At 33.0% G+C, this 25964-nt stretch overlaps 2 protein-coding genes across 5 annotated transcripts in view; both read left to right on the top strand.

The window, feature by feature from the left end:
• Positions 1-25964, top strand: part of LOC139514487 (general transcription factor 3C polypeptide 1-like) — a 227791-nt gene that overhangs the window by 75297 nt on the left and 126530 nt on the right. The gene's annotated exons all lie outside the window — the stretch shown is intronic.
• Positions 1-25964, top strand: part of LOC139514544 (FMRFamide receptor-like) — a 136759-nt gene that overhangs the window by 17651 nt on the left and 93144 nt on the right. For 2 of the 4 annotated variants that reach the window (XM_071303934.1, XM_071303919.1), the window contains exon 2: positions 16837-16943. The gene's annotated coding sequence lies outside the window, so the exon portion shown is untranslated. Of the gene's footprint in view, positions 1-16835; positions 16944-25964 lie in introns of those variants that run through there. The other 2 variants (XM_071303952.1, XM_071303927.1) reach the window with 1 other exon arrangement.

The following is a 25964-nucleotide window of genomic DNA, read 5'->3' on the forward strand; positions in this document are numbered from 1 at the left end:
TACCATTTAGCAATTGAACTGTTCGACTTTGTTGATACAATTATTGATTGAAAAAAATTAGACATGGGATTGAATTTTTATGTTATAATTTCATTAAAAAAAATCCTAAATTTTTCATGTGTGAAATTTTTTCTAGATGGTCGGTGCTGTTTAAAATAAATAATTTAAAAGATAATCAAGGATTTAAATAATATTGCTTTTGTAAACAAATGAATTAAGGAAGTTAGCTGCTCAGTTTCAAAATAAATAGCTTTTTATAAAACTAGTATATATTGATAGAGGATTAAAAGAGGGACGAAAGATACCAAAGGGACAGTCAAACTCATAAATCTAAAACAAACTGACAACGCCATGGCTAAAAATGAAAAAGACAAACAGAAAAACAATAGTACACATGACACAACATAGAAAACTAAAGAATAAACAACACGAACCCCACCAAAAACTAGGGGTGATCTCAGGTGCTCTGGAAGGGTAAGCAGATCCTGCTCCACATGTGGCACCCGTCGTGTTGCTTATGTGATTAATTAAGGAATCAAAAAGCAAAAAATATAAAGATTAGAGGTCATTATGTGCTTGTTTTCGAGATATTAGCCATTGAAATTTTAGCAGAAAAATGTTCTCTCTTGATTTTTCATAGCTTTATCATTGAAGTTAAAGTTCTCAAAAACTATTAAAAAATAAATAAGATTTTATTAGACTTTTACAAATGGCTTATAATTACATGCAAGAGATTTATAAAAGAAAAATGGGGTCAATGGGCAGACATTTTTAAGGCATTCAAATGAATAAAACCAGAGGATTCCGAAAATCTGACCAAAACTCCAAAACATGACAAGCAAACACCCTTAAGCTAACATTACCTCAGATATTTTGAATATCTTGATAAACATTGGAGTAGTATTGCTTAATTAGTTGCAATAAATTTGGCTAACTTTTGTCTTTTGCTCTGAAAATATTTATTTATTAATATTTGTTGATTTGGGTTTGGTGTTTTTTGCATTTAACTCATTCGCCCCCAAGACATTTTTGGAAAATCAGGCATTTTCGAAAATTTGCAAACATATGCAAATTATATGCAAATGAGCAAACTCCTGATGCTGTAACTGATGCTCATCTATTAAACTACTTATTGGGATTTGGGGGCGGATGGCATGGGTGGGGGGTAGGATGGGAGGTGGAATATTTTCTCGTGGGTTTGAACCCAACCCCAGTGAAAAATGGTAATTTTCCGTCTATTTTCCTATTTCAAAACGACCTTGAGAGGTGAACACTGACAAGACTGTTTTTTTTTTGTCATTCAAGTATTACCCTATAGTTACAGTAGTCCATTCATGCTAGCTGGGAGTATATTGGACTTCAGTGTCTTGCTTGGGAATTATTATTGTCAAGTCAGGTCTGCCTAAATGTCCGTTTTTATGGATTTTTGACAAAACGGTGACCTAGATTTTACAGACTTGATTCCTATTGGCCATATTATACCTCGCTGTGTTCCTATACCACCTATGCATGCATATATGATAATAGTTTTTACCAACAGTCACTTCCAGTTACGTAGTGGCCATCAAAAGATGCCCACCCCCACCTGATTTTGGCTACTTTTCATGTTTTTCCGATTTTGAACTCTTAAACGGCTTTCAAAGTGCCAAATTTTCACGAACAGACATCTGAGAAGAGTTGATGGACCATGAACTGCTTGGTTGAAGTCCCTGCTATCATGACAGTTCAGTTGGGGCAGTTCAAAAAAAGTATGGAGGGTCATACGGGCCACCAAATAATGGTTTTCGCCATCACGCCTTCAGGCGGGATTGGGGGTAAAAGGGTTAAGTGACAAACATTTTATGCTTTTTTAGGACATAAGAAGACTTGGAAGATTATAAATTTAGATTACCAGTCGAGTCAGAAATCTCAAATAATTGCTTAAAGACTATTACTCTTAAACACAGAACTATATGGTATGGGTTTTTCTCATTGTTAAAAGTCGTACGGTTGCCTATGATTGCTTACATCCACTTTTTTAGCTCACCTGGCCCGAAGGGCCAAGTGAGCTTTTCTCACCACTTGGCGTCCGGCGTCCGGCGTCGTCGTCCGGCGTCCGTCGTCGTCGTCCGTCATCGTCCGTCGTCGTCGTCGTCGTCGTTAACAATTTACATTTTGAACTTCTTCTAGAGAACCACTGAATGGAATGGAACCAAACATGGCATGAATGTTCCTTATGAGGTGCTGACCAAGTGTTGTTACTTTGTAGCCGATCCATCATCCAAGATGGCCGCCAGCGGGGGACTTAGTTTAACATAGGACCCTATGGGAAATGCATACAAATGACTTCTTTTAGAGAACCACTGAATGGAATGAAACCAAACATGGCATGAATGTTCCTTATGAGGTACTGACCAAGTGTTGTTACTTTGTTGCCGATCCATCATCCAAGATGGCTGCTAGCCGGGGACTTAGTTTAACATAGGACCCTATGGGAAATGCATACAAATGACTTCTTTTAGAGAACCACTGAATGGAATAAAACCAAACATAGCATGAATGTTCCTTATGGGGTGCTGACCAAGTGTTGTTACTTTGTAGCCGATCCATCATCCAAGATGACCGCCAGCAGGGGACTTAGTTTAACATAGGACCCTATGGGAAATGCATACAAATGACTTCTTTTAGAGAACCACTGAATTGAATGAAACCAAACATGGCATGAATGTTCCTTATGAGTTGCTGACCAAGTGTTGTTACTTTGTTGCCGATCCATCATCCAAGATGGCCGCCAGCGGGGGACTTAGTTTAACATAGGACCCTATGGGAAATGCATACAAATGACTTCCTCTAGAGAACCACTGAATGGAATGAAACCAAACATGGCATGAATGTTCCTTATGAGGTGCTGACCAAGTGTTGTTACTTTGTTGCCGATCCATCATCCAAGATGGCCGCCAGCGGGGGACTTAGTTTAACATAGGACCCTATGGGAAATGCATACAAATGACTTCTTCTAGAGAACCACTAAATGGAATGAAACCAAACATAGCATGAATGTTCCTTATGGAGTGCTGACCAAGTGTTGTTACTTTGTAGCCAATCCATCATCCAAGATGGCCGCCAGCGGGGGACTTAGTTTAACATAGGACCCTATGGGAAATGCATACAAATGACTTCTTTTAGAGAACCACTGAATGGAATGAAATCAAACATGGCATGAATGTTCCTAATGTGGTGCTGACCAAGTGTTGTTACTTTGTAGCCGATCCATTATCCAAGATGGACGCCAGCGGGGGACTTTTGAATGAAATTAAACATGTTCCTTTCCTTATCAATGAGGTTGTGTTGTCACTTTTAGCCAAATTTTATATTTTTTCATATGATTTCAAAAACCCAAGTAGTATCAGGTGAGCGATACAGGCTCTTGAGAGCCTCTAGTATGAACTTAAGTAGATAGTTGTGTCATTAGCAATCATGCATACAACATCTCCTTATTTTTATATTTGTAACTCAAAGAACAGGGTTTTGTATTGAACATACTTACTTACTGACTGAAAACAGCAACAACAAAGTTTATCTCGTTCTCAGTCTTAGGTCACTAATAGTCATTCTCCAATAATGAATACATAGAGCCTTTAATACACTTGGAGAATCTGCAATGATTGCTATAACAGGAAAAGTAAATAAGTCCTATATTTTTAGTAATCTATTTCCTGGAGATTTTAACGACTTGTCCTCCAAAGTCATCAATCTTTCATTTAGAGGTACGAAATTAAGTGACGAGGGCATTCGGATAATCATACAGCTATTTTTGTGATTACTGACTAGACACAGGATAAGGCAAAGGAAATAAAACAATTTTCTCCAAACAAATAACAGGCAATGTTCTTGCTTATGGGTATAGGACGCAAAGAAAATTCTGTTTAGACGTTCAAATTAAATTGTCTGGGTCCTAAAATCAGCATTATTTAAATGATTCTTTTGGATTATAGGTATCTAAATTAATTTTGTGTCTTTAGTTTCTTGTAAATCAATCAACTTAATCATATTAAGGTGCTTAGGGTTATATTACTCTACTTTACAATTATCAATAACTTCAGGAATTGAAGAAAATTGGATGAAGATTTAATGCATGGTACGAAAGATAAAATGCAACTGTCAATTAAAATAAATTTTTGAAAGGCATGTGACACTGAGGATGATATTTTAAATACCAGATATATTGTACTAGGAAATTATATAGATTATGATTTTCCTAATAGGATTATTCGGAGTGACAGAAAAGGGCATTTTGGAAATTTGAAAAGTAGGTCATTAGAACAAAGGTTATTGGAACAAATGGGTATGCAACCGAGTTTTGTTTTTATGATTGATAGATGAATGGATTGATTGGGATTTAATGTTAGAAATGTTTGGCAAATATTACAATTGCACAGCATGTCAATACTTTGTTTTAACATGCTAACTCAAACAATTACAGTAGTCAGGAAGACTTACCACCATACTAAGACAGACAAATCTGACAATGGACCAACAAGTCTTTGCTATTTTAAGTCCATGGTTTGACTTGGCAGGGATGAGCAATTTGAAAAAAATATATTGAAAATATTTGCAATATTCAGACAAAAAAAAGTATGCTTTCTTAATGAAATAAAACATGAGTATTCACAAAACAAATAGTATTGGAGCAACATTGAAATTAATTTGATATACATTGTTATGTGGAGGTCCTTGAAAGTCAGCATAACAGAACTGGCGTGGGATGAGACTTTGTTTTTATATGCCCCACCTACGATAGTAGAGGGGCATTATGTTTTCTGGTCTGTGCGTCCGTCTGTCTGTCCGTTCGTCCGTCTGTCCGTTCGTTCGTCCGTCCGTCCGTCTGTCCCGCTTCAGGTTAAAGTTTTTGGTCAAGGTAGTTTTTGATGAAGTTTAAGTCCAATCGACTTCAAACTTAGTACAGATGTCCCCTATGATATGATCTTTCTAATTTTAATGCCAAATTAGAGTTTTTAACCCAATTTCACGGTCCACTGAACATGGAAAATGATAGTGCGAGTGGGGCATTCGTGTACTGAGGACACATTCTTGTTTCTTTTTAAATTTATTTACTTTAATTCTGAACAAATGATCAGTTTGACGATCTTCATGAGTTATTATTAAATCATTTCCCCTTTATCATTATTTACTTAGTCTATGCCAGAGAACTAAAACTTTGATTACATATTTGTGAACTAGATTGAGACAATCAAGTGACAACATGGTGATCAATTCTTTGGTTGCAAGTCAATCAGTTCTTTATATCAATTCCATCTTAAGTAAGGACAGATCCGCATGACAATTGGTCCAATTTTGTATGACTTTCAGTACAACCCAATATAATAACCATACAGCTTCATCTTGATTGTTTATATCATAAAATAGTTGTCAGCTAAGTTGTTTAAGTTCCAATGAATCTCCCTTTCCTCCATTGAAATTTCTTTTTTGCATACTTGATTTGCATAGGATTTTTTTAATAAAATGCTGAACATATGCTTTAAAGTATTAAGGCATTGCGAAAAACAACTATTTCATCAAATAAATTTAAGTCAGATATTCCTATGATAATTTCCTTTTCAAATTGGATAAAAATTTTATTAAGTCAACTGCAGACACTTTGTTGTCAAAGTGTTTCAACTGAGGTACTACACAGGCGTCAAAAGGCGTCATTATGGAGTAAGGGGGTGGCGTCAAAAGGCGTCATTATGGAGGAAAAGATGCTTTACAAAAATCTGGTAGCAGTGGGAATCGAAATTGCTTAAATAGAATTGATTGATTCAGGTGATATTATTTACCATAGATTTATCAGAGTTGTACCTTTCAACAGTTTGAATTCAGCAGCAGCCAATTTAATAAAATTTTAGCAGCTTTTGTTATAAATTTGATAGGATTGGAAATTTTGAGAAATTCCCTCAGTTTTAGTTTTCCCCGGATATTTTTTTGCTTAAATCAAATTATGACCTGATTAACCAATGTTGCCTTAATTATATTTAAAATTTTGTTTTTAAGTGAGCTTTTATGACATTTTTTTTTAATTCCTGATTCTTATTTATGCTGGAATATGTTATATTGCCATTACAGTGGGTCTCATTGGGGTTTAAGCGTGACGCAGGATTGTCAATTTTTTTGTAAGCGTGACACGTGAAAGTCAAATTATTGTGTCGTGAAAACGGGAAATGAGGTCTTGCAGGACCCGGGAAATGACAAAAAAATGAGAATTGCTAACGTATATAGTGTAAGCGGGATACGGGAATCTAACAAAACAGTAAGCGGGATCCGGGATCGGAACCCCCCAATGAGACCCCCATTACATATTTGGTTTTATATTAGTGAGTTGACTTGTATTTTTATTTATCCTTTGACTAGTGGACAGTCTTTGTATGGCTTAAATAATGTTTTTCTTGACCAAATCAAAGATTTTCTTATAAGTGAAGAAAACTATGCAATATCGAAATGTCATCTGAACTTGAAGTACAATTCCAAAGCTTTCTTAAGAGGATACAAAAGACAGAATTAATTGATTTGTCATTTGAGGTTTCCCCGGGAATTATGGCTATGACAAAAACAAGTCTAGAAAAAACGGGATTAAATATCAGCTTGTATAATCAGGACAAATAGATCTAATGGTTCACTTGTACTGTCCTCATTAAAAAGATTCTTAAGGTCAGATCTTAAATCTCTGTCTTGTATAGCAAGCTTAAGTAATAAAATGCCCGTTGCACACCCACAGCTGGTGCTTGCTGTCCTTTAGATAGTTAACATGACAATCTGTAAAATATATGTTTTTATCATAGCCATGGATCTTTAAGTTTCTGACAAAATTACAACCCTAAATATTTGTGCTTTCAAAAGAATATCTATCAAAAACCATTTGAAGCTTGAATATTTTAAGACATTTAAGTCCTTGTATTAATTAATGATATTCATGATAGAACTTGTGTTTATATACGAGACAGGTTAAAGGTCCCATCAGATTGTTCCTAATAAGGTTATATCTATAGCTGATTCATGAATCTCTTTACTCCAACAGGATTCATATTGTGTCCATCAGATCATTGAAATCAAATTTGACCATAGATATGTTGTTCTGTAATGATGTACCATTAAAGCAATTCTCTACTGACTGGACATATTTATCGGAAATAATTGTGTTGGTTTAGCTGCTCCATAGTTCTGTCTTTTCACCTAAAAAGTCAGACATTGATCTAAAAGACATTAGTTAAATTCTGTACTCTAAATTTGATTACTTTTCTAGTTATTAGTCCCTATAGATTTTAAGTTGTGACTTATTTACCTAGTTCTGTACAGTCGAACAAGAAGGCCTTGAGGTTGTTCCCCTGCAGTATTTACACAGCTTGAAAACACACTTAAATACTCACTACTTGTGTCTAGCTTTAGTGAATAGCAGGAAAAAAACACAAATTGATTTTTGCTTTAAGTATAGCAATTTTCAAATCTTGTGAATTATAAGGCTAGCAATTAAGGATTATTAAGAAGTTCATTTCTTGGTTAAACACATCATTGGATGATGTCTGCTTTGAGGTCATATAAATACTCTCTGTTCCTTTGCTTTTTGTTTGTATTAAAAAAAAAAAAAGAATTGCTTTGTATGTGCTGATTTTTTGTCATCGATGGATAATATAACTCCCATATTCTTTTTTGTTTTTGTTTTATAAAGAGTGTTTATTGAAATATTGATTGACAAGGGTAGTTTAAATTTCTAGTTGATTCTTTTTGACTTTAGGACTAGTAGAGATAACATACAGCTGGGATGTTAGTGGAACTAATATTATGTCAGTAGTTTTGCAATGCTCATTTTCTTATAACAAAAACCTTTCTTTTGTTATTGTGAACCAAATGTAACTTTTCCACAGAGTCATCTCCTCTTGGTCAAGGTATTTAAAATTTTGTCATTTAAATTGTGCCTTTGAATAAATACAATAGCTATGGTTCTCTGTAAATTATTCACTGGGACCTTGAAATTTCTTATACGAGAAATCCATCACTCATTGGTTAATTTTCCTGAAACAAAAAATATCTTCTTAGTAGATGAAAATACATGTATCAGCACAAAATTGCATGTGATGTTCTGTTCATCCGTTCATCCGTTCGTCCGTTTGTCCCACTTCAGGTTAAAGTTTTTGGTCGAGGTAGATTTTGATGAAGTCCAATCAACTTGAAACTTAGCACTGTACAAATGTTCCCTATGATATGATCTTTCTTATTTAAATGTCAAGTTAGATTTTTGACCTCAATTGTATGGTCCACTGAACATAGAAAATGATAGTGTGAGTCGGGCATCTGTGTACTATGGACACATTCTTGTTATACCCCATGCAACGAAGTTGCGGAGGGTATAATGTTTTTGACCCGTCCGTCTGTCAGTCCGTCCGTCCGTCAGTCCGTCCGTCAGTCCGTCCGTCCGTCAGTCCGTCAGTCCTGTTTCTTGTCATCGCAACTCCTCTCAAACCACACAACAGAATTTCAGGAAACCTTTTCAGATAATAAGGACATACTATGTAGTTGTGCATATCGACTGGAAATTGCGATTCAATTTTTTTTCTAGGAGTTACGCCCCTTTGAACTTATTTACTTTAATGTACTACTGCAACAGTTTGTCATCGCAACTCCTCTCAAACCACACAACAGAATTTCACGAAACCTTTTCAGATAAAAAGGACATACTATGTAGTTGTGCATATCGACGGGAAATTGCGATTCAATTTTTTTTCTAGGAGTTACGCCCCTTTGAACTTATTAACTTTAATGTACTACTGCAACAGTTTGTCATCGCAACTCCTCTCAAACCACACAACAGAATTTCACGAAACCTTTTCAGATAATAAGGACATACTATGTAGTTGTGCATATCGACGGGAAATTGTGATTCAATTTTTTTCTAGGAGTTAGGGCCCTTTGAACTTATTTACTTTAATGTACTACTGCAACAGTTTTTCATCGCAACTCCTCTCAAACCACACAACAGAATTTCACGAAACCTTTTCAGATAATAAGGACATACTATGTAGTTGTGCATATCGACTGGAAATTGCGATTCAATTTTTTTTTCTAGGAGTTACGCCCCTTTGAACTTATTTACTTTAATGTACTACTGCAACAGTTTGTCATCGCAACTCCTCTCAAACCACACAACAGAATTTCACGAAACCTTTTCAGATGATAAGGACATACTATGTAGTTGTGCATATCGACTGGAAATTGCGATTCAATTTTTTTTCTAGGAGTTACGCCCCTTTGAACTTATTTACTTTAATGTACTACTGCAACAGTTTGTCATCGCAACTCCTCTCAAACCACACAAAAGAATTTCACGAAACCTTTTCAGATAATAAGGACATACTATGAAGTTGTGCATATCGACGGGAAATTGTGATTCAATTTTTTTTCTAGGAGTTACGCCCCTTTGAACTTATTTACTTTAATGGACTACTGCAACAGTTTTTCATCGCAACTCCTCTCAAACCACACAACAGAATTTCACGAAACCTTTTCAGATAATAAGGACATACTATGTAGATGTGCATATCGACAGGAAATTATGGTTCAATTTTTTTCTAGGAGTTATGCCCCTTTGAACTTATTTGCTTCAATGTACTTCTGCAATAGTTTGTCATCTCAACTCCTCTGAAAACACACAACAGAATTTCATGAAATTTTGTAGATAATAAGGACATACTATGTATATTGACAGGAAATTATTATTCAATATTTTTTCTTATACAATTTTTTTTCTTATACTTATTTAATTTCTCCAATGACAATGTGGGGACATGGGGTATGTGAGCGTGCTCACTAAGGTTCTTTAATTTGTAATACATTTATTCTTCTGTAAAATTAATTACTTATTAGAAATTAAATTGCCCAACAGTAAGAGTTTGATTTAGGTGATTTTTCCTTCATTCCTGTTGACTTCATGAAATTTGATCAGATGTTGTTTTTTTTTTAATCTTACCAAAGAATTAAGTATTATAAGTCAAAGAGAAAGAGACAATTACTCCATGGCTTTATGATATTGGCCATTGTCTCTTGGCTACCTTAAGGCATTTTTGAATGCATGACTAAATCTGTTAATTGAAGCCACAGGGTCATTAAAGATACAATACACTAAGTGATCCTTTCTAGTATGTGAAAGTTCTGACCTGTTTCCTGTGTACTTCTAATTCCCATCAATAATATTCAGAAAGGACTTGTCATAAAGGTCACATTAACTGATTAAGAAGCACAAATATAAATTTTTCTATAACTGCAAATAATTGTATAAAATAAAACATTTCATGTCAAGTTCCATACATCTTAAGTATGCCATTGAACAATTAGAATTATTGTCTGTCATTGTTGGATGAAAATGGATTTGTTTTGTAAAGTAACTTCATTATTACATTTCCTGTGTAAGACAAAAAGATCGGAAGCAGTATGTGATTCTTCCATTATCCAAACTTACTAGTTCGGAAATTGAATTGACCAAAACTCGCAACAGAAGTCCATTAGTAAAACACCTCTGCTTTGAAAGTTTTTTATCTTGTCAGTTTCACACAGATTTTATATAATTGGCTGAAGATTAGTGTATATATATTTGTCATTAAATTTGCATAGAAGTGGTCTAGTAGGCTATGGCCTTTTCACTTGTTAGTTCATTGATAACATATTGTACTAATGTTTTTCAGTAGGATTCTAATGAAAGAATGCAAAGTGGAAATGTTCAAAAACAAAATGTTAAGAAGAAATACAAAATTCTCTGAAAAAGTTATTCCTTCAATTGAGTTTTCAGTTGTTAAAAAGGCAGAGGCGAATAATCAAGAAGACAAAACATAAAGTAATAGGTTTCAGAAAGACATTTTCCAATTTAGTTTAAGGTCAAACAAAAAAAATACTTACAAACTAGAAATTGAGCAATATGAAACCTGCAAAAAGTTAACAGCAGAGTGAAATCAGGTGCTCAGGTAAGCTGAGTTCCTGATCCCTGTGCAGCACCCATCTTGATTCTCATTTCAAGTACAAATAGCTGATAAGTAATGCATTCAATAATTTCATAAATGTGGACTTTTTGACAAGGTTATGGTTATAGACTGTATTTATGATTCCTTTCGTTGGAATTTCTGAATGAATGATACTGAGTTCTTAGATCCACCTAAATCTTTGAGAACGCTCCCTGTCTTATTGACCGAATGAATATTAGTCATCAATTCTTTTCAATCATTTAGATAATGTTAGGTTGTCTGCTATTATGGTCGGGTTGTTGTCTCTCTGACACATTACCCATTTCCATTCTCAATTTTATTCTAACGAGAAATAGAATTCAAGAAAACATCATATACTAATCATAATGCTTAGTGGTGTGACAAAATACTGTGAAGAATGACTTTCAGTAATTCTTCAGAAATAATTAAATGATAAATACTGAAGTAAGCCATTACTGTGGTTTCTTTTTTCTGTTCTAAGTCTTTAGGGTAATTGGCATTTCATGTGCTCTTATAATAACCTAGTATCTTTTATGGTTTCTAGCCAGAACTTTTCCCTATAGAACTTAATTTGTATGTTATGTTGACTAACTAAGGAGCTCCAAACCATTAAGCACCATCTGGAAGCAACTTTTTTGTCAAATGTTGCAAAGTTTCATCTTAGCAATATTTTTGAGAAATTTAATAAGTAGTGCTGATAAGAGTTTTCTCCTTTGTAAATAGAAATTATTTAGAAAATTGAATTGTTAACACATCCATGCCTACATTTGTTTCAAATTTTTGTGAAAAAAAAGTTAAATAGAACAAAATGAATGTTGCAGGTATTGCCCTGGAACAGATAAAAATGATTCAATATTGGAAGTTGTTCTTTTATTATTTCATAGTCTCCTGGACATCCAATAATGAATGTTGCAAGAAACATTAAATTTTCCATATATTGAAGAAATATAATGTCTCTAAGTTAGGCAATCTTTAATTTGACATATAATTTCTCTATAAAAAAATGATTTCTTGTTTTGATACGTTGATTTTGATATAATAATATGATTGTTTTTTCATATTTCGTAATGTTTTTTTCTTCTCTCTTTTATATTATCCTGAGATAAAGAATGCCTTTTCTGGTATATCATTTTAAGCAAAATTATATTTCAAATTAGAAAAAATCCTCCATATATGATTTTCTATGGCATTTTCTGCCTCAAGATATATTAGCTATCAGATTACAATTTATATCATTTTGCCTCATTGCTTATTTGAACTAGAAGCTATATTTGATGAGTTTTTATCATTTTTGTGGTTTTAAGAGGATATAGGGAAATATTAGATTCTAAAAAAAATGCCCTATTTTCTGTCTCCAGAGAGAGATTGATAAATAATGATCCACTACAAGTTGTTTCTGTAGGTAGAAAGTTTGTATAAAAGTACACGGAAGTTCTATAAATGAAATACCCTAAACAGAAATCTACAGCAGACTTTAATGAAGATAAACAGAACACTAATTAGTCAGTCCCAAAAAAGAATATCTAAGAAGTTATTTTGACATGTTAATGACCAATAGATAAATCAAATTGTCAGTTTTGGACTAGACGTTAGGTACTTAAATTTGTACTATCTTATATACTTTTATACTTGGGTTGGATGATGATGACAGGCAACAATGTAAAACTGCTCATCAAAACTATATTTGTCTGATCTTGATCAATTAATTTGAGTTTCTTGCAACTTCTGATCTGCAGTTCGATAAGTTTTGTTGCAGGAATGTAAGACCAATCATTTATTCTTAAAGTCAAATCTCTTCGGAACATGTTTTATTTGATTTTGCTGCATCAAGGTACAATGTTACAGCATATTGTTGCTTATTATGAATACTTTCTGACATATTTTAATGCTGCATGCCAAAAAATGACCTACTTATTTTGTTTACTAAAATAGTGATTATAATCATCTAAAAAAACTAAATTTACTAAGGGTATAAGCATTATGTTTATCAGGGACTTTTAAAAGGGTTTAAGCATTATGTTTATCAGGGACTTTTAAAAGGGTTTAAGCATTATGTTTATCAGGGACTTTTAAAAGAGTTTAAGCATTATGTTTATCAGGGACTTTTAAAAGGGTTTAAGCATTATGTTTATCAGGGACTTTTAAAAGGGTATAAGCATTATGTTTATCAGGGACTTTTAAAAGAGTTTAAGCATTATGTTTATCAGGGACTTTGAAAAGGGTTTAAGCATTATGTTTATCAGGGACTTTTAAAAGGGTATATATATAAGCATAATGTTTATCAGGGACTTTTAAAAGGGTATAAACATTATGTTTATCAGGGACTTTGAAAAGGGTTTAAGCATTATGTTTATCAGGGACTTTTAAAAGGGTTTAAGCATTATGTTTATCATGGACTTTTAAAAGGGTATATATATAAGCATAATGTTTATCAGGGACTTTTAAAAGGGTATATATATAAGCATAATGTTTATCAGGGACTTTTAAAAGGGTATATATATAAGCATAATGTTTATCTGGGACTTTTAAAAGGGTATATATATAAACATTATGTTTATCAGGGACTTTTAAAAGGGTATATATATAAGCATAATGTTTATCAGGGACTTTTAAAAGGGTTTAAGCATTATGTGTATCAGGGACTTTTAAAAGGGTATAAGCATTATGTTTATCAGGGACTTTTAAAAGGGTATAAGCTTTATGTTTATCAGGGACTTTTAAAAGGGTATAAGCATTATGTTTATCAGGGACTTTTAAAAGGGTATAAGCATTATGTTTATCAGGGACTTTTAAAAGGGTATAAGCATTATGTTTATCAGGGACTTTGAAAAGGGTTTAAGCATTATGTTTATCAGGGACTTTGAAAAGGGTTTAAGCATAATGTTTATCAGGGACTTTTAAAAGGGTTTAAGCATTATGTTTATCAGGGACTTTGAAAAGGGTTTAAGCATTATGTTTATCAGGGACTTTGAAAAGGGTTTAAGCATTATGTTTATCAGGGACTTTGAAAAGGGTTTAAGCATTATGTTTATCAGGGACTTTGAAAAGGGTTTAAGCATTATGTTTATCAGGGACTTTGAAAAGGGTTTAAGCATTATGTTTATCAGGGACTTTTAAAAGGGTTTAAGCATTATGTTTATCAGGGACTTTGAATTGGGTTTAAGCATTATGTTTATCAGGGACTTTGAAAAGGGTTTAAGCATTATGTTTATCAGGGACTTTTAAAAGGGTTTAAGCATTATGTTTATCAGGGACTTTTAAAAGGGTTTAAGCATTATGTTTATCAGGGACTTTGAATTGGGTTTAAGCATTATGTTTATCAGGGACTTTGAAAAGGGTTTAAGCATTATGTTTATCAGGGACTTTGAAAAGGGTTTAAGCATTATGTTTATCAGGGATAACTATATCTGATGGAAGGATTTAATAGTATGATGAGATATGATATGGGTAAGGAATGATAAAATGTCTTATAAAGAGATGTTTCATGATTATTCCATTGTTGACTCTGATTGGCTGCGAGAACATAATCACATGATGTTTTAAAATGATTTTTTATTTCTTAATATAATACAACATCAAATACTGCACATGTTCTTTTAGCCAACAATACACAATTTGTAGAATATAAAACAAGACAAAAGTCATAAATGAACCCATATTTTTGTGTCTGTAGGCATAAAATATTTAATTGTGATAAGCAATGTTTCCTATTTTAGTTATAGTAGTTTTATAGTGGGTGTAAAGCCTTGTCTGTACACACGCTTTTTTTAGTTTGAAGCCATTTTGCTTGAATGAAAAAGTAGTGAAACGAATTTATTTGAGCCAATTAGATCCATGAGGAGTTCCACCTTCATTTAATATTTAGAGAAAACATACAACTGATGATGTTAAAAAGGACACTTTCACAGCAGTCTATTCCTAGCTGGAAATTATTTCTTGTCATGCAAGCTAGTGGTCATTGACTTGGGTTTATAGATAAATAGAACATAGGTTACACCATCCTTTGTTTTATAATTAACTTCCTTCATTCTGTAAAGAGCACATGTCTACTTTCACTTTAACTGATATTAATTTGTTGCTTTGTAATTATATCTTAACATGCAAAGTGAACATTGTATATTAAAATGATTTTATATACATTCATTTGGAGTTTGGTGTTTAGGAAATGGTAGATGTAAATGATGTGATTAGGAAATAGTATAAGAATTAAACAATATCTTAATTCTTTAATGACTCTTTTAATATAATGGTCTTCCTGACTTTTTATGCCCCACCTACGATAGTAGAAGGGCATTATGTTTTCTGGTCTGTGCGTCCGTTCGTCCGTCTGTTTGTTTGTCCATCTGTTTGTTCGTCCATCAGTTTGTTCGTCCGTCTGTCCCGCTTCAGGTTAAAGTTTTTGGTCGAGGTAGTTTTTGATGAAGTTGACAATCGACTTGAAACTAAGTATACATGTTCCCTATGATATGATCTTTTAAATTTTAATGCCAAATTAGAGGGTTTACCCCAATTTCACGGTCCACTGAACATAAAAAATGATAGTGTGAGTGGGGCATTCGTGTACTGGGGACACATTCTTGTTATCTGTATTTTCTTAATAAGGATTCTTAGTAAATTGGCAACACATGTATTTCAATAATACCAAAAAGACTTTTTAACAGAAATCTGACAAAAAAAAATTCAGAAAGAAAAATATCCACTTTGTACTAGAGTTAAGATTTTATATTATGCTGAATTTGAAACAATGGGCTAAGGGTTTTTTTTCAGTTTTGGTAAAGGACCTGTTAAATAGGATGAAAAATTGATAATAAGGCAAAGATTTCTGTAAAAAAACCCCAGATATTTCCTTATTCGGACATTCACGAAATATTTTAAACAGAATGAATATTTGTCCGTCCGTTCGTTCGTCCGTCTGTCCTGCTTCAGGTTAAAGTTTTTGGTCGCGGTAGTTTTTGATGAAGTTGAAGTCCAATCGACTTGAAACTTATTATACATGTTCCCTATGATATGATCTTTTAAATTGTAATGCCAAATTAGAGGGTTTACCCCAATTTCACGGTCCACTGAACATAGAAAATGATAGTGAGAGTGGGGCGTTCGTGGACTGGGGACATTCTTGTTATCTGTATTTTCTTAATAAGGATTCTTAGTAAATTGGCACTGCAACACATGTATTTCAATAATACCATAAAGACTTTTTAACAGAAATCTGACAAAAAAAGTTCAGAAAGAAAAATATCAACTTTGTACTAGAGTTAAGATTTTATATTATGCTGAATTTGAAACAATGGGCTAAGGTTTTTTTTCAGTTTTGGTAAAGGACCTGTTAAATAGGATGAAAATATGATAATAAGGCAAAGATTTCTGTAAAAAAACCCAGATATTTCCTTATTTGGACCATTCACGAAATATTTTAAACAGAATGAATGTAGCACACATGCTTCTTGGAGAGCTTTGGGCTTTTGTAAGCTTGATAATACAAACTGTATAATATATTCATCATAGTTTAAATTTGAAATAATGCAGAATTCAAAAAAAAAAATTAAGGAAAGAAATCTACATATAGAAGTTAAGAAATTGTGTTTGTCCAACATCTGGGACAGAATTGAAATTGTTTGCTATTTAAGCACCCTGAAATGTACATCTTGTGACTAAAATAGACTTCTTGATGAACATAAAAAAGTGTGCAAAGCATGCATGCTGATGACATTGGAAATGAAAAGTCATGTGATCTTGAAATGGACAAGCCAACCAATAGTATTTCTTTTTTGAAGAATCAGGTGATCATGAAATGAACAGCCAACCAATAATATTTCTTTTATGATTTGATTGACAGATGCCAGTGCAAAATTGAGCTAAAAGCAGGAAGCTGAAATTGATAGTTCAGAATAGCAGAAGACAGTCAAGAACAGAAGAAAATATGTCAAAGAAGATGATTAAAAAGTAAGTTTTCAATGAAAAGAGTAAGATAAAACTCATTGTCATGTTTATGAAAAAGAAGGATTAATTGATATAGTCCCCTTCAAAATAAATAAACAATAATTGGTACTATCTGTCAATTAAAAGTCCCCAAATAATATATTCAAGGCACACTTTAAGGATCTCCTGAATAAACTATAAACAGAAGGACACATTGCATATTTAGAATAAAGCCATATAAAATATATTTTTGAATTTACATCTAGTTTTCCAAGATTTTTATCTCACCTTGTAACAGGCCTCATGTACTCATATGCATGTAATTCTTAGTAAAAAACTCATTTTCTGCCATTAATGGGGTTCATTGGTTTGAATTTCCACTACTAAACTGTATATAAATAATTTAATTGCTTTTTCTGCGAGTTATTGGACTTTGACTTTCTTTGGACTATCCAACCACAATCATACTTTTTGAACACAACAAACTCCTTCTAAGTTTGTTTAGTGAGGATGTTTGCCATTATGTGTAGTTGACCATATTGTACTGTTAATACTTTGATATGACTATGTTCACTGGAGTTTTGAGACTTTTTGGGACTTTTTTTTAAACTATCCTACCACGAATATTCCTATGTTCAAATTATACCCAATTTCTAACTAGAGTTCCACATGAACGGTAATGATTTTGAAGAGTAAGGTCTCCAGATGACAGTAAGTTCAAGGCCCCTTCTCTAGGTATATTCACATTCAAATTTGATTGGATTGACTTTATAACATATGGGATTTGTAGTGAGGATCTCGAGGAACCCTGCCCTTGTTCTGGAGTTGTAGTGGTAGTAAAGCTATATCCAATCTTATAATAACCATGTCAGTCCTGTCTACCGTACTCTATAAAGTTCCATTCGAACTTATTGAGCCGATGTAAACAACTCCTTTGAGACCTTTTGACAGAGACCTGTCATGATAAGTAGAGTTGTTTTAAATGATGTGTAATTGACCATTTTGTACCATCATAATTTAACCATTTTTGGGGAGAAATGGTATTATGACAATTTGTTTTACGTTTTATTGCCCTACAGTATGTCAATCTTCTGTTCAGTTTGCATCCATATTAAAATTAATCACTTAATTTATAAGAAATAAATATTCATCAATAAAGTGCCAAGAATTTGTTTCTAAGGTCATGCACCAATAGAAAAATCAATAAACATTTCTTAATATAGGTTGGTGCACTTTAATTAAGAATCAAGTTAATAAGGTCACTGTGAAATAGACATCCTTAACATCCTTTGACAGCAAGAAAATTGTGAAATGGGAATGTTTTCAGTTAATTTGTGCAGTGAACTGGCTTAAATTTAATATTTTTCAGTATAAACTCAAATATGAAATTTCCTAAAATGTTTGTGTGGCTACAGTTATTTAGATTTTGCTGTTGTTTATTTATTTATTTTTTTTATTTACTATGGCACAGCAGATTTCACCACCAACAAGCCCTTTATATTATATATCTTCAGTCTAAAATAATACCATGAAAGTGATTGAATTAGTGACAAACAAGCACTCCTTAAGAAAACATTAGAAAGCTTTAATGTTTTCTAGAATATCAGGTTTCTCTCCCCAGTGGTGTACTCTATTCACTTATACTTTAATTAAAACTTACAAATGAACTTAATTCATCTTATATTGGTATCATGAATGCAGTTAACCCATAGTGAGGAAAACAACACAACACAATTTAGATGTAGGAGTTACTAGCTCATTTCAGTATATTTTTTTACAAATGTTATTCACCTTTATTAAAGATTAGAGATCTAATAATATCTTTTAATAGATTGAGATACTAGTAGGAAAAATATTTATTAATGCTTGTCATAGCTAAATTAATTACTTACATCTCCCCATCAACAAAGGGAGACATTGCTACATGCTTTTTCCTCTGGATCGCAACTCACTGCGATATAGCATTTTTGTTTTGATGCTGTGTAAAACAATCACTAATCAAAGCTCTCACCAGGTTCTTAACCAAAGGGTTGACCGGGATGTACAAAATTGTCATTCCCTATTCTTCTACTGACCAGCAGTTAAACTCTTGCCAAAGTGGGGCATCCATTTGGCTATGTGGGATGAATGAATTAGTAGCCATATAAAGCCTAATGTAGAGAGAGTGCCACACTATTTGCATGTTAAGAAACCCTGCAACATCACTTTATGGGGGTCTGTATGTGAAATGTTTCAAGGGTAAATGTCTGTCCCTATTCTCCTGAATATAGCCTCTTTTTTTCGGGGGATTCAGAATTTCCTGTCCATCATCCTATTCCAGTTGAAGCTAACCCTATATTGCAGAACCTTATGCTATGGTATCGTGTGTTCTCGTCTTGAACATGCATGAAATATTTGCGAAAGACATTAACCAAACAACAGTTAATAGATGAATCTTGTAGTTGTTCTGGTTTTTGTTCTCTGACATACAACCTAATCTGGAGTTGGTTTCATAACACAAAATAACATCCTCGATTGATTGTTAATTAACTGAATTGTTCATGACTTTTGATTGGTAGATTTTTTTATGAAATTGGCTCCGTAAGTAAAAATGTATAATTTAAGAATGACCCAAGCCAAGCATTTGATCACAAATTGCAAAAACCTGTGTGATTGAATCTCATGTTGACTTAACATTTCAGTACAGATTTTGATATTGAATGAAGAAAAAGAAAATGTGCTGCTGGTTGTTTTGCTATTTTACTTTAAAATGCAAACAGGTTGTTGGTGTAATTAAGAAGGATAAAGAAAAATAACTCAAATCATTAATTTTTTAAGGATACTAATATTGAAGTCGCCAAACACTAACTAGTTCTCAGTTTCTATAAATAAGAAGAAATTGCTTTTCATTCAGTAATTTCTAGTGTATTAAGCCGCCAGACTCCAGCTGTTGGTTCAATATCTGTATCAATAGATTCCGCTTCAATAAAAATATCTGGTAAGATTGTTTATTTTTAACAACATAGGTCTAACCCACAGTGTTATAAAAATTCTTTTCATCCATGCATTTAAACTTTGTGTACATTATGCAACACCTTGCATAGCTTTGAAGGTGGACCAAAAATTGTTTGAAAGGAAATCTTTTATGTATTGAAAAAAAGTTTTTTTTTTTATTATTTCATGTTGTTTTCTTTTATTCTTTCATATGGAGTCTAGGATCAATAAAATGCAAATTTTGTCAACAAGTATACATAGAAAAGTCATTATTACATATTGGGTTAGACCTAGATTGAAATGCTATTTTATTAGATTAGATTTTTGTACAGTTTCATGAAAAGAACTGTTAAAATCATAGTTTTTCAAATTATATTGATTTAGACACACATACAGTTTATGGAAGAATTGTCTCCCTTTGTATTATAATAAACTTTTATTTCAAATTGAAAATAGCATGCCATTTTTTCTTAAACAGAAGTGTATTTTTTAAAATTCAGACTTAACAAATATAGATAAAATATCACAGGTTGTCAACAAAATCCCAAAGCTGTTATAATGGGAAAAGAATACAGTCCTGTTATTTTAATAGAACTTTATCATAGATTTAGGAGTCTTATTTCTATAAAACCAAAAGGTTTAAGAATATTGTTGGTTAATGAAAATACTAAACAGAGATACTCAAAATTTAAAATTGTTGTACCCTAAAATGGCCCTACTGATTCTTTCGAAAAGAAAAAAAATTAGAAGATGTGATATGATTGCCAATGAGACAAAACTCACCTTCAGAGAACAAACAATGTGGAAGTTCATGATACAGTCTTCAACATTGAGCAAAACTCCTACTGCATTAGTAAACTATTAAAGGCTCTATAATGACAAATTTAAAATGATTTTAACTGGAAAGGAGACATGCCTATAGTTTATGTACAGACCATTAAAAGAAATCAAACAATATGATAAACTGAGTAACACATGTGAGCACTGAATTAAAGGTCCCTATCTTTACATACATGTGGTGGGCAAAACATGTTAGCAGGCTGCCAACGCTACCCCTAATCAAGTATTGCAATCAATATTGTGACAAGGTTTATAAAATAGCAATATAACCTATATTGGAAATGTTGAACATTTTAGGCACGTCTTCAGTAAGCTCATGACACTTAAGAGTGTCACAATTAATCTGGATAAAGCTATATTCCTGTCATTGCAACTTTTTTTTTGTAAGATTTTTCTTTTATTGGTTGGTGGGTGGGGAAGGGGGTGTTGGGGGAATCACATTGAACATGTTAAGATTAAGAAATGATAACAGCCTTCTGTTTTGCCTTTATGACATTTGTATAATAATAAAGAGATGTGGTATGATTGTCATTGAAATAGCAAAGGGCAATGAAGAATATGTTTGGCCTGTGGGAAGAACTGTTGACCTTTAATTGTCTGGTAAGATGTGGACACATTTAAAAGTCTTTTACTTATAGCCATTACTGATACCTGAGGCTGATATTAGACTTAGTAGATGAGTGAGATTTGAAAAGTTGTATGTTATAAATAAAAAAAATGATACCCAAATACTTGTAAGCCAGGATGTGTAAATACTTGAATGCTATATGAACAAAAGGGACATAATAAAAAAGCTAAATCAAATTTGGGATATCTAAAATATAACCTGTGATTATAACAGGAGAATAATGTTATCATTTCAACTATTTTCTCCTTTTTTTTATGGGATATATTCCAGTTACATTCATTTTTACAGAATTCTACCAAAAATGCATGCCTTCCACTTTAAATTTCAGTTAGCTGCAAAATTTCATTTTTTTGTACAAATGAATAAATGAAGAATTCAAATTGAATATATACCATACATTGTATTTATGTCAACTCTTTGATAGCAAATATTTTAAGATAACTATGTCCCTTTATGAAATTACTTATTATGAAAGGTCCAATGAGTTTGTACTTTTTAGTACCCAAGTATCAGATTTGCCCTAATATTTGGGATTAAATTCTTTAACCACTTAAAATCTATATATAGTATTTTAAGTTTAATCCTGACCTCCCATATATTTTTTTTCTCATTTGTTGTGAAATCTTAAATTTATCAAAGTATCAATCAAATTTAATGCATAATAGGAATTAGGAAAAGATCATTTGGTATTGAAATATAAAATGGATTTATTTTTAAGAGGATAAAAATTTCACCTAAATTGCAATTTAAGCCCAGAAGGTGTGAAAAGTTGAAGTAAGGATTAAATACTATATAAACATCATAAATAAGACATACTTTAGAATTATTGTATTATTTATTATAAATTATTTTGAAAGTCAAAAGTCAAAGTTACTGTTTCTGTTATAACCAACTCAACAGAGTTGTAGTATATAGGTATCCTCCCATTCATTAGGCCCTCTGTTTGCTAGTCTTATCTCTCACACTTTGGTTTCCAGATGAAAAATAGAACTATATTTCAATGAAATTTCCGGACCACTAAAGAATGGTTAAAAATGTTGATTTTTGTGATTTTCACTTCTACCATTGCAGAGTTACTAGTAATTCATGAATTATTACATCAAAAGTATTAACTTTCTCATGATGCAAAAAAAAAAAGTTCATTGAAATAATGAATAAATTTTATTTTGAATCTTTGACTGTGAAAAAGTTTTTTCTAGTCATGTTGTGAGTAGAAAATTTCATTCTGACAAAGTATAAATTTCTTTTAATTGAAAATAATTACTTTAAGCACATGCTGAAAGTTTGCATTACAAAAAATTCCTGTAATCTCCAATTGATGTTAGGAAGTTAAATAGGTTTAATTGAATTATTAGCAAATAAAAACAAAATTTGAGGTACTAATGTATTCCCTTGACAGGGGATAATATAACTAATCTGGTGTTTTCACATCAATTCAAATCTATCATTTGAACACCCACAGAGGAGTTTACAATTAATGCAGAAAAAATATTTAAATCAGTATTTGTATTGAATCATAAAACATCATCATGGGAAATTCAAGTAAGAAGGATGCATAACTAAACAAACCGTATCAAGATGTATCAAAAACTCATCAATCTTGTATTTTGAAAAAGAATGCAGATGCTTTATTACTTAAAGTGGAGAATAGCCTATAAATAGAAACAGGTCTAGTGTATTTTGGTATTAAGGGTCACACTGACCTTGTGATGCTCTTATATATCATACATTTTCTTGTGCAAAAGTGTCTTACCTTGTGCATGATACTGATAGTGTCTTACCTTGTGAATGATAGTGATAGTGACTACCTTGTGAATGACAGTTATAGTGTCTTTACCTTATGAATGACACTGGTAGTATCTTACCTTGTGAATGACAGTTATAGTGTCTTTACCTTATGAATGACACTGGTAGTATCTTACCTTGTGAATGACAGTGATAGTGTTTTGCCTTCTGAATGATAGCAGTTGTGTCTTACCTTGTGAATGCCAGTTATAGTGTCTTTACCTTGTGAATGACAGTGATATTGTCTTACCTTGTAAATGATAGTGATAGTGTCTTTCCTTGTCAATGATAATGAGAGTGTCTTTACCTTATGCATGATAGTGATTGTGTCTTACCTTGTGAATGACAGTGATAGTGTCTAACCTTGTGAATGACAGTGATAGTGTCTTGCCTTGTGAATGATAGTGATGGTGTCTTTCCTAGTGAAAGACAGCAAAAGTGTCTTACCTTGTGAATGATACTGGTAGTGTCTTACCTTGTGATGATAGTGATAGTGTCTGTCCTAGTGAATTAGTGAAAGTGTCTTATCTTGTGAATGACAGTTATAGTGTCTTACCTTGTGAATAAATGTGATAGATAGTGTCTTGCCTTGTGAATGATAGTGGTTGTGTCTTACCTCGTGGATTATAGTGATAGTGTCTTTCCTAGTGAATGAGTGATAGTGTCTTACCTTGTGAATGACAGTGATAGTGTCTTACCTTGTGAATAACAGTGAAAGTGTCTTACCTTGTGAATGACATAGATAATGGCTTACCTTGTGAATGACATAGATAGTGTCTTTACCTTGTGAATGATAGTGATGGTATCTTTCCTAGTGAATGATACTGAAATTGTCTTATCCTGTGAATGATAGTAGTTGTGTCTTACCTTGTGAATGACATTTATACTGTATTCAACTTTATAATGACAGTGATCATGTTTTTTTAGTGAATGACAGTGATAGTGTCTTACCTTGTGAATAATAGTGATAGTGTCTTGCCTTGTGAATGATAGTGATAGTGTCCTACCTTGTGAATGATAGCGGTTGTGTCTTAACTCGTGGATTAAAGTGATAATGTTTTACCTTGTGAATGACAGTGATAGTGTCTTACCTTGTAAATGACAGTGATAATGTCTTTCCTATTGAATGAGTGATAGTGTCTTACCTTGTGAATGCTAGTGATAGTGTCTTACCTTGTTAATGACAGTGATAGTGTCTTTACCTTGTGAATGATACTGATAATGTCTTACCTTGCGAATGATAGTGGTTGTGTCTGAACTTGTGAGTGATAGTGTCTTGCCTTGTGAATGATAGCAGTTGTGTCTTACCTTGTGAATGCCAGTTATAGTGTCTTTACCTTCTGAATGATAGTGATAGTGTCTTACCTTGTGAATGACAGTGAGTGTCTTACCTTGTGAATGCTAGTGATAGTGTCTTACCTTGTGAATGACAGGGATAGTGTCTTTACCTTGTGAATGATACTGATAATGTCTTACCTTGCAAATGATAGTCGTTTTGTAACTTGTGAGTAATAGTGCCCTGCCTTGTGAATGATCGCGGTTGTGTCTTACCTTGTGAATGCCAGTTGTAGTGTCTTTACCTTGTGAATGACAGTGATCTTGTCTTACCTTGTAAATGATAGTGATAGTGTCTTTCCTTGTCAATGATGATGAGAGTGTCTTTACCTTACGAATGATAGTGATTGTGTCTTACCTTGTGAATGATAGTGATAGTGTCTTACCTTGTGAATGATACTTGTAGTGTCTTACCTTGTAAATGATAGTGATAGTGTCTGTCCTAGTGAATGAGTGAAAGTGTAATATCTTGTGAATTATAGTGAAAGTGTCTTTGCCTTATGATTGATGCAGCTAGTGTCTTACCTTGTGAATGATAGTGATAGTGTCTTACCTTGTGAATGATACTGGTAGAATCTTACCTTGTGAATGATAGTGATGGTGTCTGTCCTAGTGAATGAGTGAAAGTGTAATATCTTGTGAATTACAGTGAAAGTGTCTTTGCCTTATTATTGATACTGATAGTGTCTAACCTTGTGAATGACAGTAGTTGTGTCTTGCCTTGTGAATGATAGTGATGATGTCTTTCCTAGTGAATGACAGCAAAAGTGTCTTACCTTGTGAATGACAGCAAAAGTGTCTTACCTTGTGAATGATAATGATAGTGTCTTTATCTTATGAATGATAGTTTAAGTGTCTTACCTTGTGAATGACAATGATAGTGATAGTGTCTTGCTTTGTGAATGACAGTTATAGTGTCTACAACTTTATAATGACAGTGATCATGTTTTCTTAGTGAATGACAGTGATAGTTTCTTACCTTGTGAATGACAATGATAGTATCTTACCTTGTGAATGATAGTGTCTTGCCTTTTGAATGAAAGTGGTTGTGTCTTACCTTGTGAATGACAGTGATAGTGTCTTACCTTATGAATGACAGTGATAGTGTCTTACCTTGTGGATGACAGTGATAGTGTCTTACCTTGTGAATGACAGTGAACCTTGTGAATGACAGTGATAGTGTCCTACCTTGTGAATGACAGTGATAGTGTCTTACCTTGTGAATGACAGTGATAGTGTCTTACCTTGTGAATGACAGTGAACATTGTGATTGACAGTGATAGTGTCTTACCTTGTGGATGACAGTGATAATGTTTTACCTTGTGAATGACAGTGAACCTTGTGAATGACAATGAACCTTGTGAATGACAGTGATAGTGTCTTACCTTGTGGATGATAGTGATAGTGTCTTACCTTGTAAATGATAGTGATAATGTCTTACCTTGTGAATGACACTGATAGTGTCTTACCTTGTGGATAATAGT

The sequence above is a fragment of the Mytilus edulis genome, chromosome 1 (genome assembly GCF_963676685.1).
Source record: "Mytilus edulis chromosome 1, xbMytEdul2.2, whole genome shotgun sequence".
NCBI classification, from domain to species: Eukaryota; Metazoa; Mollusca; class Bivalvia; order Mytilida; family Mytilidae; genus Mytilus; species Mytilus edulis.